The sequence below is a fragment of the Anomalospiza imberbis genome, chromosome 14 (assembly GCF_031753505.1).
Source record: "Anomalospiza imberbis isolate Cuckoo-Finch-1a 21T00152 chromosome 14, ASM3175350v1, whole genome shotgun sequence".
In the NCBI taxonomy this organism is placed as follows: Eukaryota; Metazoa; Chordata; class Aves; order Passeriformes; family Viduidae; genus Anomalospiza; species Anomalospiza imberbis.
The window spans coordinates 1,152,508-1,165,946 of NC_089694.1; the positions used below are offsets into that span (position 1 = coordinate 1,152,508).

Below are 13,439 nucleotides of genomic sequence, written 5' to 3' on the forward strand. Positions count from 1 at the left end.
CTACCTGCAGAGGTGCCAATTTGTCACTTACTTGGGCACGACTGGGTCATGCTGAGCTGCCTGTTTCCAAAACCTTCATCAGCAGGCACTGAGCAGGAGCTTCCCCTTGGCTGTGAGGAGGTGTTTCCAGTGGTACAAGAGTTCAGGAAAATGCTTCCAGCTCCCCACCATGGCGTTCTGCACTTGTTTCTGCAGTGATGCAAGCAGAGGCACCAGAGGCATGCTGAGGGTGAGGCACAGATCCAGGGCTGGGGGAAGATAAGTGCTGCCTGTCCTGCCTGGCATTTCCAAAGAAATAGCCATGATAAAGAGAGTTTTTCAGATGTGACCCACAGGTATTTCATGTGATAATCTCTGGAAAAAGGGTGCCTGCTAAGGAGCGTTCTGTGCTACATCTGTGAAAGCCAGAGCCAGCCTTGTCCAGACCAGTGTTAACCTCCCTACACGTCTGTATCCACAGCATCTGCCGAGCCTTTTGGCTGATTTGACACTGAACTCCTCATTTCAGCCCCAGCTCTAACAGCGTGCCCCAGTAGAGTGAAAAAATGTGGCAACCCTGTCAGGGCAGAAATGCTGATGTCTGGCTCCAGATCAGCAGGCTGAAGGATAGCTTTATTAAAACTATACTATATTACATTAATGCACTATTTAAAGAGATACTATCCTATTCTACACACTTCCTTCTTACTCACCTCTCTAACTCACACTCGTGACTCTGCTGAGAGCCCGAGCCACAGCTGGATCCCACTGGTCACTGACCCCAAACAACCTTCACCAGGATCCAACCCAGCCATCACTGCAGGTGAACAATCCCCACACCACATTCCACATGGGCAAAACAGAGGGGCAGAGATAAAGATTGCTTTCTCTTCTTCTCTCTGTGCTTCCGCAAGAAATCCTGAGCGACAGAATTGTGTCTCTGTGCAGAGAATGGGAATGTCACACCCCAGTGGCACAGGGCGCTCTCTCCACGCCAGCCCTGTCAGTGCCCCGTGCCACTGCTGCCCAGGAGCTGCAGAGCACCACCACACAGCCAGCTGGGGGAAACGCAGCCTCCCGTGCCAGCTGGTGCCCGTCAGCCCCGTGTCCTGATGGAAAAGCCCTGTGGAGAGCCCTGTGTGTGCGTTCCATCACAGCAGATCGGGGAGGGATGGAGCCTGGCACGCCGGGCGCGGTGTGGGGCTCTCTGCTGATGGCCTGGCCTGAGGGGACCCAGAGCTGCCATCCCTGATGGAGGTTCAGCAGTGGCAGTCACCAACGCCGTCAGCACAGGACCTGGCAGGTGAAAGGTTTGGTCCCAGTTTCCCTCGTGGTCCTGGGAAGGTCAGGTGAGTACATGGAGAGCTGCCCCAGCCAGGGGCAGGGTGGGCAGCAGGGTGGGCAACAGAGATGCTCCTGAATCTGCAAAAAATAAAAAAATAAGATTAATTAAAAAAATTAATAAAAAAAATTAAGACCAGTAAAAGAACACAAAGCTGGGCAAAACCTGACAGCAGCTGGAGCCTGTGTAAGGGCAGAATTACAAACGCTCTAGCCCAGGGCTGGGCTCTGGCTGGGCCTGCTTGTCTCCAGAAGATGAACATTTTCCCCTTTTTTGTAGAGCAGCAAAAGCTATTCTTGTAGCTGTCGAGTCCTTTTTGAAAGTTAGTAAGGGATTTTTTCTTTTTTGCCTCAATAACCTACAGCAGAGAGTCCTACAGGCTAATTATATGTTTCATTTAGAATCCCTTAAATTTTTTGGAGTTCAAATAGATAACTGTGTTTTTCCCCCACATCTTTGATTCAGACAGATGATTTGCTTCATTAATTGATATGTGGAGGAGGGGGGCTAGAAATGAGCTATATTTATGCTTCAAAAAATATCTTTTCCCAACAGCATTTTTTTCTTCTATGAATCCTCATATTTATTTCAAAATTATCCTGAAGTGAATGTCATCAACCTTTGTGCAGGAGTCTTTTGCTCGATTAATTAGTCTATAATGAATCTACTTCTCATCCACTTTGATTTTCAACTCTCAGGTTGGCCTGGTGTCAGACTGCACCCAGAAATCTGCTTTCTCTCCTGAGCTGTCAGATGGAGGAGGAGGGCAGGGTGCTGGGGCTGCCTGAAGAAACGACAGTTTGGAAGAGCTGGGATTTCGGTTGTTGAGGTGGGAAGGCATTTGGGGAGTGGTTGATTCCTGCAGGAGCTGCTGGGAACCAGTGAGATGAGAATGGAGCCATTCCAGAGCCCAGGCTGCTCCGGGTCCAGCCACCCTCCTGGATGGCACAGGCATCCCTGTGCCAGCGGTGGATTCACGTCCCACAGGGAAGATTTTGTGTGGGCCTGTCCCTTAGTGATGATTATTTCAGCTCTTCCTTTTCCTGGACAGAAGGAGAAACGTGTGAAGGTCCCAGCCCTGAAAAGCAGACACCAGAGTGAATCTCACCATCGCACTGGCGTGACACCAGCCAGGGTCTCATCTCCCCGGGGAGTTCTCCAGCTCTGCTAGCTTGCTGCTTTCTTCTTGGCTTTTTTTCTTTGCCTTTCAACACACTTAGGTGAAAAAAATGGGTGTGAACAATTTTTCATGAGAAGCTTCCATTGCAAAAAGTGCTTTTTTTAGGAACTCAGCATCTTTATAAGTGAAATGCCAGAAATCTCACAAGCTGAAACTGAAATGAGCTGGTTGCAACATTAGGTGCTAACAGTTGGCAAAGCTTGAGTCCCAGTGGCTAAAACACCAGAGAAAATGGCAGACAGTTCCTTGGCTTTTAAATTTGGGCTGGCTCACTTGTGTGACAGGAGGAGAGAGGGTAGGGCTGGGCTTGGGCTGGCTGGCTGTGACTGACACGATTCAGGGACAGCTTTTTATGGCTCTCATCACGGTGACGTTCTGATTGCCTCCCCAGCGCTAACGAAGATATCCCCTGATGGGCCTGCCAGGCAGGAAAATATGATTATCTCTGATTTCCAGATGAGCCTGCTCCACGTGGCTCCATTTGCCTGGCATGTCTGGCCCGTGTGACAGCGGTGATGACACATCCTGTGCAGGTGGTGCCTGCATGGGGCTGGGGATGGCCCCACCCCGGGTCTCAGAGATGCTCCTAAAGCCACCAAAAAACCTCCTCAGATCAGCAATGTTTTTGGCTGAGAAATGTGGAAAAAATGCCATGTTCACTGTTGGTTTTGTCTTGAAATCTTCAAACCAAAGCTGTTGGTGGATTTTGGGGAGAATTGTCAGTGGTTTTGTCTAGATATCTGAGAATTTTTATAGAAATGCCTGCAAAAAGAAAAAAAAATGTGCATAACATGTTAGTAAGAGTCTCAAGAAAGCTGGGAGAGGAGAAAACTTTTTTTAGGAGAGTTAAAATGGATAGAGTATTTTGTGAGGTTAAAATGTTTGATGCTGGCACTAGCTTGGGGTAAGGTGGGGAGAAATGTTTGTGAAAACATTCATTTGGGATTAAACCTTCCACGTGACAGTTCAGGTCAGCCTCTAGCACACCGCAAGGGCTGTGACCCCTGGCTGGGCAGTCTGACTGCCTGCCAAAATCTCGGAGCTGCCACCTCTTCTGCAGCTCGCTGGGGACACGCCTGAGCACGAGGCTCCGTGCCAGGCCCCGCTGGCCCCTGCCCTGCTGCCTGAGAGGAGCTGCGGGCTGGTGACAGACACCAGTGGTCTGCAGGCAGGTTTTCTGTAGCAACAGGAGGTGTGCAGGTCGGGGACAGCCGCCCGAGATGAAGGATGATGCCTCTGCTCTGCTCCCCTTTGACCTGAGCCGAGCAGCAAACTCAGCTTGGCCCCTGGGTGGAGAGGTGGCACATATGGATTTTGATAACTTTCTTCTGCTTAGAGGTCATTGTCCACTTTAAATATTCATGTTCTGAGGGACATTAAATAAATAATGCTGAACTTGTTAAGCTGAGTGGCTTGCAACTTTTGCATTTTGTGTTTTGTTTGCAATTCAGAAGAGATGTGAGACTGCTAAATACAGCCTGCTCTTGAAGTAGGAAAGGTTTTGCTGTTCAGACTCCGTTATCTGCTCACTGGCTTTGAAAAGCAAGACTGAAATGGTTTGCAGACAGGTGTCTCCAGCCTACAGGCTGGTTTCCATTTTGGATGGGAGAAAAGCTAAAAAAGGGTCCTGCAAATGGATGGTTTTGTTTTGATGAGCCATCAGTGCCCAGCATGGATGGCTGTGTGTGGTGATGGTCATTCCCTTCAGCCTCTGCACTGGCCCTGCTGCAGCCTCAGTGCTCCTCCAGGGCTCCTGACAGGGGTGTCAGGCACTGCCCATCCCTTCATGTGCATTCCAATGCACTGCCTGTAGCCTTTGCAATAAAGGGCAATTTGCAAGAAATGCCCGTGGTATGAGATGAAAAACGAATGGCCAGCACCTCATATGCTATTTTTTCATCCATTTGGTTGGTACCAGAATATCCCCCGGTGCCTTGGGACTTGCAGTTCAATTCAGACACTCGCATTTGCAAAAGAAGGTTAATGAATATGAGGTTTCAAGGTAGGAGCCTTTCAGTGACATGAGATTTATGTAGAGACAGTGATTATACTTCCTCCCTCCCCCCCCCATCTGCTTCAGAAGGAATATGAATCACCAGCTGAAGGCCTCCTGTATTTGTAAATCAGCTGAAACATAGCGGTGATGTTGGGAAGTTGTACTGAGTTAACTGAGCTACTTCTCAATCTCAGAGCTTTACATAACCCCTTCTTAACGCACTGTTATTTCCTTTATAGATAGACTCATAAATTACTCCCGGTACACAGAATGCGTGGGAGGCTGCCTGTTTGCACAGCATGGGACCAAGACCTGCACATTCGAATATCGGCAGACAGCTGGAACACAATCTGTGAAAAGGCACTCAGAGCCTCCAGGTCTATTAAATACAAACTTAGAACATCTACCAAGAATTTTATATCTTGCACTACGTGGGTAATGCCAGGAAGAATAGGTGCAATACCTTGGGGGCTTTGTCAATAAATGTCACAGCAGGGCATCCAAAGAGTCTTCTGTGGGTAGGTGGATGGGTGTGCACGCAGAGCTGGGGACATATGTGTGCTTCTGCATGAATGTGACTTTCTGTATAACTGAGTATCTGAGTGAGGAGGATCAGCCTGTGATAGCTGTATTTCATTTGGTATCCCATTTTGTGCTGAACTCTAACCACATCAAGACAATTAGGAAACGTGTTACTTTGGGTTCTGCAGACTTTTTACTGCAGTCACATAAACCCACAATGTATATAGAACCCAAATTGTCCTTTTCTGAAGTTATTTGCTTCCTAATGCGGTGAAAATTTCCATTATGGACAAAGTTGCCTTATTTGCCTCCAGCAGTATGTCCAAATTACACCCACAGTTTTTTACCAGACGAGTCTGGGAGATGCAGCCCTTAGACTGATGGACACAAAGGCAGGCAGGAGGGAGACTACAGAGCCTCTGGTTGCACTTCCATTTCATTGCCTTTTTTATCTTACTGTCCAACTTCAAACATCAGCATCTGATTTGGAAATGAGGTCCAAGGCCATCTCTTATCCCAAACCCTCCAGTGGTGCGGTGTAACATTTACACTGCTTTTACCTTATGTAGCAGCCCAGATTTTACTGATATTTCTCGGTTTCCTGTTACCCACATCCAGTAATCAACACCTGGAAAAATTTGGATAAAATTTACTTTGGTTTTAATCTAAAGGACACCTCTTTTGACACATTTCCAGCTGTGAATGAGGTGTAGGTGTTCAGGCTGGTGAGATGCTGGATTTGATTAGTGGCATAATCCATTGGGCGTGGAAACAAATCACTGCTCCCAGGAAACTGGTCATTTCTGGGGTATTTTTGTTTCTTTGGGGAATAAGTTGTGGTCAGGAGGGAAGAGTAGAGATGTGAAAACAAACAGTGTTCTTGAATGGCTGGGTGGATGGTGGGCTGGATGAGGGAGGACAGGCTATTCCCTGCCAGACCTGCTGCGTGCTCATGTGTGACTCTGTTTCAGTTGCATTGGTGATCTTTCAGTCACCAGAGGATAAAAGCTCTTGCCTACAAGGCCTACCAGATGCAAGGAAAATGCTTTGGGATTTTGGAATAAGAAATGGATAAATGCCCAAATGACTATTTTTTATTGCACTGCTAAGGGATTTTAATAAAATTTGATTTAAGAGGCAGGGATTAGGTATGGTGCCGTGTAAAAACATCAATTAGCAGAAGAACAAAAAGCAGTCATACAGCTTGAGATTGTTAGAAACTCCTGCTAGAAATATTTGGTGAAGAATTTCAGAGGCATAAGTTGCCATGAAGCCTACAATTCTCTTCTTGATTCCTCTGGTAGCTTTCTGTTTTTATAGCCATGGGGGAAAAGAAAAGAAAAAGATTAATGTATCTGGCTTTTAACAATCTATCCAGGGTGTGGAAAAAAGCCCTTCTTACGCTTTGCCTTTCAGTTCTCCAATAATAAATTAACTATCACAGTTTAAGATGCAATTGTTGTTCTTTTATGTCTCCAGACTAATGCATTGTGACACCTCGATTACATGAAGTGTGGATGGCTCCTCCTGCCCTCTCTCTTCTGGGTGAAAGCCTGTGAACAAATCAAGGGAATGCTCACCGCTGTCTGGGCTGGATCTGCCCCATTTCCACAGCAGCAGGCACGCCCGCGGTCCCCAGCTGTCCCCTGCACCGGTGGCAGGGAGGACACAGGCCACCCGTCCCCACGCTGCTGTCAGACCTCTCAGCGACATCTCTGAAGGGACAACACTTCTGTTTGTGCTCCTGCATACCTGCTGTCCTTAACAATTTTAAAAAATATTAAGAAGAGGGGAATTGCGGAGGCAGCGGAGCGAGACGCCGCGGTGCGCAGGCAGAAGTCTCTGTGTCCCTGCTCCTGCACGGATGCTGGGTGACAGAGTGGGAGAACACGACCCACAGCTACAGTGAGAGTAATGAAATGTTTTGTGACTGAGGCTGCCTGGCCCCGTATCTGCAATAATCAAATCCTGGTAAGGCAATTTAGCAAGCTGTGGTTTTTTTTTTTTTTTTTTCCCCAAGAGAAAATGGTTGGTTGTTCTTTTATTCCGTCAGCTGGGCTGTGCATTCCACCCACTCCCCTCTGGCTGCTCTGCCTTGGCTGGGCTCTGCTCACCACGGCTGGACCAGCCAGGCTGGACTGTCACCGAAGCCATCCTGGCCCTCATGGCTGCCTGAGCCCAAGTCCCTGAGCAGAACTGCTCAGTTTGGACACTCCCAGACTTAGGCAGCGTTCCTCAGCCCATCTCCATGAAAACATGATTACTGTCATTAAGTACATCCTGTGATGCCCTCAGGATGCCGTGACTGAACCTCAGAGCTCCTGCTGGAGCTACGCACAGTGCCCAGCTGTGGAGGCACTGCTCTGTGCTGGGCTCCCACTGCTGATGAGTGTCCGTGGAGGGCTTGAGATCATTGTCACACCCCAAGAGTCACACACAAAATAAAGGTGTCTGCGTTCTTTCCCTCCCACTCCCTGCAGGGCTCCTTTTGCAAACTGCAGCTACTGAGAATGGGAAGCCAGCTAGAGCAGCATCACTCCTGCTGTGGAACTGGGATGCTGCAACAGAAACTGCAGGAGGAGGACAAACGCGTTGGGCTCCGGAAGCACTGTGTTTTGGTGGACTCACTCTTCCACTTGTGAGACAATGGACTGAGGAGCCAGTGACACTTCTGCTGCATGGATCTGGTGACAATGCTGTGTCTGCTGCCAGCAACACTGGCCATGTCCTGCTGGTGCAGGTGATGGCTGTCACCCTGCAGCTCCTTAGCTGTGTCCATCCCAGGCTCAGGACCAGGTGAGTGGCCAGTGGCCATTGGGTCATCATACAAATCCCCTCCTGCCCCATCCCAACAACTCCTTTGTTGTTTGGCCCTTTAGGAATCTTAATGGGACCCATAACGTTTAATGGATTTGCTAGTGATAATGTCATTTTAAGTGACATAGCTGTGATAAATTGCTTCCACACGTCATTGAATTCTGTTTCTAAATTTTTATGTATTTTTGATAGGCCAATTTATCCCTGTTGCAGCTCCCACCCGTGCAGTCAATGGCATTCCACTGGGGGTGAATTTTGTCTGCTATTTACAGTGTGTGCTTTTAAGCAGTGATTGGTGTGACAGTGTGATCTGTACAGCTGTCTCTCTGTATTTATTCTTTTGCCTATAAGTTTGATTTATACTAGCTTCAAAAAAAAAAAAAAAAAAAGCTCATAGCTTTTCATGTGAATGACTTTAAATAGCTGATTAACAATTACTATTAGCATAGCTCTAATGGAACCGGGCTTGCCAAGTTTATGGGCTTGGCTGAGCAATTGCAGGTAAAGCTGCCGTGTGCCCCTCTCCAACTCTAAACCTTTTCTGAGGTTTTGTTTATAATTGGACAGTGCCCTCTGGGTTCAATCTGACTGGATGTGCCTGCCATGACTGCGAGGGGAGGTTTGATGTCTGCTGGCAGCGCGCGGGTACCGCCGGGAGCCAGGGGTGCTCTGCGCCAGCCTGCTGCTGCTGGGGAGAGCCAGCCCCACGCCCCCACCCCACGGTGGGCACTGGCAGCGCCTGGCAGTGCTCAAGTGCTCTGCTTGGACTCGCACTGTAGCCGTCAGATTTGTTTTCATGTGTTCTAAGAGCTTAAAACGGTGTCTGTGCGAGGCGGCATCCTTTCGGGCTCGTGTCACACGGGGAGCCCCCAGAGCTCTGGTGTTTGTAAAGCTGCCTCTCTGTGTGGGGCTCCGTGGCTGCAGTGAGCTGTCCCCTGCCCCTCTGGGTGCTGATTCTGCCTTGCTCCTGATTTATTCAGTTCCACCCCAGAAATCTCCTGGAGACTTTTGAGGGAACGAAGTGCCGAGTTAACCCCCTCTGCTTGGCTTTGTGTTTCTGTTCTCCTCCTGGACTAATAATAGAGTCTGGTGGCCAGGAACACTTGCAAGAAGCGTGTTCTCCTGTGTGTCTGTGTGTCCCTGGGATAGCACAGGGATGGGCTCCAGCAGCACAACCAGCCCCACCTTACCCAAACCTGCCCCGAGGTGCCAATCAGGCTTATTCAAGCAGCAAACTCCCTCCCAACAGAGCAGCTACTACACAGTTAACATTTTCCAGCACTGAGACCTCTGAGATGTTTATTCCAGCATTTTCCTACTTCAGTTACCACCTGTGGTACCAAACAGGAGGAAGGACGGCTATGTCAATGAGAGGTTCATGTCCTGCAAAAAGAAGGAACTTGCAAGCCAGGAAATGTGTGTGTGTTTTCCTGGAAGTTTGAGTCCTGAATGTGTTTGTTTTGATGTGTTTGCAGAAGGGGAACCAGAAGCAGCAGCAGAGGTGTTCCATTTTTTCCAACGTTATGCGGTGAAGCCATCCAGCTAGGAGCACCCTGGCCATTTAGTTGTCAGATTTGTTCCTGTCAGAGTCCTAGGAAGGGAATAATATGGGGATTTTTTTCTCTTTTCTTTAATAAGACAGCAGTGCTTCAAAAGTAGTAGAGGATAAGGCAAAGTCTGGGAATACAAAGCTTTTTTATTGTTGTTACTATTAATCACAGCTCAAGCAGACCTGCTTGAGAATCCCTCTTGTTATTTTGTCTGCTTTCCTCTGGTTTATGTTCCCTGAGAAGAGTTTGATTAAAAACTGTTGCATCTCATTTTGCTCACAAGGTTGAGGTACTGTATCGTTGTCACCTGTCTGCAGCCAAAATTATACGACACATCATGGAAGGGCTTGAATATTTTCTACTGGTTTTGATCTTCTTCAAAATATCATTTTCACTTTGTGTAGCTAGAGAATAGTTGGCCTCCTGCCGTTCCCATTCACTTCTTACCCTTGAACAATGAGAATAAAATCTGCCTGCAGTAATGTTCAGTTTATGTTGGGGAATTTTTCCAATACAGAAAGGAAAATAAAGAAGCTTTATGAAATAGCGGTGCTATTCTCAGATAAACAGATATTTTTGCTATTAACTTCATATTCCAGGGGTAGCAAGGAGGTCAAGTCTAGCTGAACTCATAGCACAGCTGTGGAACTGTGAGGCCATTCATTTGGCCTTTTGGGCTTTTGGAGATTTTTTTGAAAATACACTTAACTCATGCAGATTTTACCTTCCTTTGTGAAAAATGGGCAGGTTTATTGCAGATGTAATGGTGTGTCTCCGGTGTTTCAGTGAATGTGGGTTCCTCAGGGCTGAAGGATGCCATCTCCCTGCAAGCAGCCCAGGAACAGGGAATGTGTGCTGGGCAAGGCAAATATCAGCTGGGAGTGTCCGTGGTTGTGTTTGTCACCGGTCCCAGTGGTGCCAGGGAACCTTGACCTTCAGGAATTCTGCTCTTTCCAGCCCTGGGACCCTTTCCTGGTTCCCTGCCTGCCCTGGCATCGACGTTGTGCCAGCCCAGCAGTGGTTCCATGGAAATGGGGATGCCAAGCAGGTTTCTCAAGAGCACCACGGCTGTATGAAACACATGCATTTGCTAGCATGACTCTGCAACCAACCATCAGCTCAACTACTTTTTATTATTAATTTCAAGCTCCAGCTGCTGCCTTGAAGCATTTTGTTTTGTCATTTTGGGAGTTGCTGCTTAGAACAAACAAAAGGGAAAGAAAAATGAAAGCAAGGCCCCTAAAACTCACTAGTAACATAAAGTCTAGCAAGGTTGTCTAACCATGACTAATAACCCATCAGGGTGGCTCATCTGTCAGCTGTAAAAGCATCATTCCTAGAAGTTTACTAAAGCTTTTTAAGAGCTAAGCTGAGTTAGACTGAGTTAGTAAACTAAGCTTAGTTCACTGCTTGTGATGGCAGTGTGTGTGATGGCAGTGTGTGTGATGGCAATGTGTGGCCAAACGTCTGTCACCCACAGGACAGGGTCTCCTTCAGTCCTGGCCACAGAGGACAGTCAGTACCTGGGTATGTAACTTTGGCCAGAGGAAACCAGAAACTCCAAAAGTCTGGGGGATTGCCCAAGAGGGGCTTAAGAGTGGGGCCTGCTTTGGGAGGGAACTTGTGCCTGCTTCCACACAGCATGTCTTGTTAGTCTCTTATCCTTTCAGAGCTTTGTTCAATCCTCTCCTCAGCTTTGGTGTCCCAGTGGAGATGAGGTACCTGGTGGAGATGTGGGGAGGGCAGGGGCAGCCCTGCACCGTCCCTGCCCACTGGAGGACAGGCAGCTCTAACCCTGCCTGTCTCTGCCAGCACAGACTTTTCCTCCCCAGCTGGGCTCTGCCTGGCCAAAGCAGGAACTGCTCCGTGAGAGATGGGCTGCGTACGTGGAGGGCACGAGGCATCCGAGGGCTCCCACCGAGCCCAGGAGCTGCTGATGTTGGTCCACCTGAAGTAAACCATGCTGAGGGTCTCGTGAGCAGCACATGGCTATTTGTCACCAGCAGATATTTGCTCTGTGCCTCCTGCAATGTCTCAGTCACCTTCTCCAATCTCCCTTCCAACGACTTTCCCTTTGTCCTCAACTTATCCATCATTTGGAAGCAGCACGTGGTGTGTTTGCTGTTTTTACACTGCCGACCTTCAGGCTTTGCTCCCACCATGGCTCTCGGGCCACGCTGATCCCTTTTCCCTTCGGAGACTGCCGGCACATTCTGGTTTTGAAACAGCTTCATATAAAACTGGAAGGAGGTCTCAAATCCAGATCAAGCTTAACATCCACTGCCGATCCCCCACGTACTCAGCCTCTTCCCTCCTGCAAGTTTTAAGCCATTCTTTTCACTCCGCTGCTTTGTGGGGCTAATGAATTTGCTGCTGCTATTCCCTCTGAGGAGGGGACGGGAACAGTCACACAATTGCTGTGAAAGGCTTAGAAATACATGTAAGTCGTTTGGGTTTCTCTGTGAAATCTGAATTCAAATCCCCACTCTCAGTAAAAAGAAAAAAAAAATAATAAAAGGGAGAAACACCAACACTGAAGAGCAACAACTTAAAAAAAAAAAAAAAGTTCATAGGGAGTCTGAGGTTTTGCTGCCTTTATCTCTAGACGGGAATGTTGTAGTGTTGCCTACAGAGCCTTTCTTGTCTGCATTAGGCGAGCGAGGAGATTCCATTTCATACATCATTTACAATGGAGTGCATCAAGAGCAGAGCTGGTGAATATTAACAGGGATGTGGGGGAAAGAGTTGGGTTCTTTGAAAGTTTCAAAGCATCTCCACCAAGGAGGGGAGCCTGGGCTGCTGATTCCCTCTCACTCTGTTGTAGAAACTGTGCAAACCAAGAGCCCATGGAATGGAAGGAGTGGAGAGCAAAGCCCTGAGGCCTGTAATGCACCAGCATCCCTGGGAGCTGGAGTAGCACAGGGATGTTGGAACTAAGCCCAGAGAAGCTCTGCTATCCCTTCTTTCTCTCCTAACTGCAGTGAGTACAGGGTCCTTGCAGTCCTTGGCAAGGGTGCTCATGAGTTGGGAGAACGTGAGGAAGACATTGTCCTTCTTCCTGCCCAGCCCATCTGACCTGCAGCTGCCCGAAACCAAGCTTTCTTCAGTGCCTCACACTGCACTTTGAGCCAGGCCTTCAGATCACTACAGAATGGCCACCCCGAGTATTCATGGCAAAATCTTGTAGATAATGACTTGGGCTAAGAATTGATTCTCTGTTCATTATATTTGGGTTGGTTTTGATTTCCTCCTGGAATGTGCATCTATAAGATACTGTTGAGAAAATTGTAGCTCATGGTGAGCTGTAAAACTACATCTAGGGATGCTGATGTTGTCTCATCACAGAACTCAAGGCGCTGGAGCTTTCTGGAAAACAGCAGGCACCACAAAACATGATATAAAAATTATGGAACTGGCAGTGGAATGGCAAAGTCTCCTTCCTTTCCTGTTCCCATGCTGTTGCTCCTTTGGCAGGAACTGCACAGCCCACCCTTCAAGAGGGAACAGGAGAATCCCCAGTGCCTTGTGACATCCGTGCCAACACCTTGCCACCTTCCTCGTGGCTGGAGAGAGCCTTTGCCCAGGGAAGCAGGGGACCTTGGGCCTTTGTGTGTGGAAAAATCCTCTCTGCCTGCTGTCCCTTGCCTGTTCTACAGAAGGCCACCTAAGTGGTCTTGGATTTTGTCTAGAAGAGTCTGGCAGAGAGCCTCAGGAACAACTCCACTATCAAGGGCATCTTCCAGGACTGTTGCACTGGGAGCACAATGATTGCCTTATCTGCCTGATGTTGCTCTTCCACGTACACATTTGTAGGTCAGGGGATTGGAAGAGATTTAAATAGGAGTTCCCATGGCTCCTGAAATTAATACAAAGTCTTATTTGGCAGACATTAATATAAAGCCTTTCCTGGCTGTTATAAAATTCACCACATTCCATTCTGGCGGGTCACCTTAGTGCTGTGATCTGAGGGAGGGCAGAAACAGCAGCAAAAATGCCCACGTTTGGGAATGCCTACCTGGAGTCAAACACCTTCGGGTTTGTTCAGTAATTGAT

General features: G+C 48.1%; 1 long non-coding RNA gene across 1 annotated transcript; it reads left to right on the forward strand.

The window, feature by feature from the left end:
• Nucleotides 1-1,582: 1,582 nt before the first annotated feature.
• LOC137482227 (uncharacterized) lies at nt 1,583-6,596 on the forward strand. The gene is made up of 3 exons (XR_011003933.1): nt 1,583-2,150; nt 4,737-5,015; nt 6,499-6,596. It is a non-coding gene; the product is annotated as an uncharacterized lncRNA (long non-coding RNA).
• Nucleotides 6,597-13,439: the final 6,843 nt, after the last annotated feature.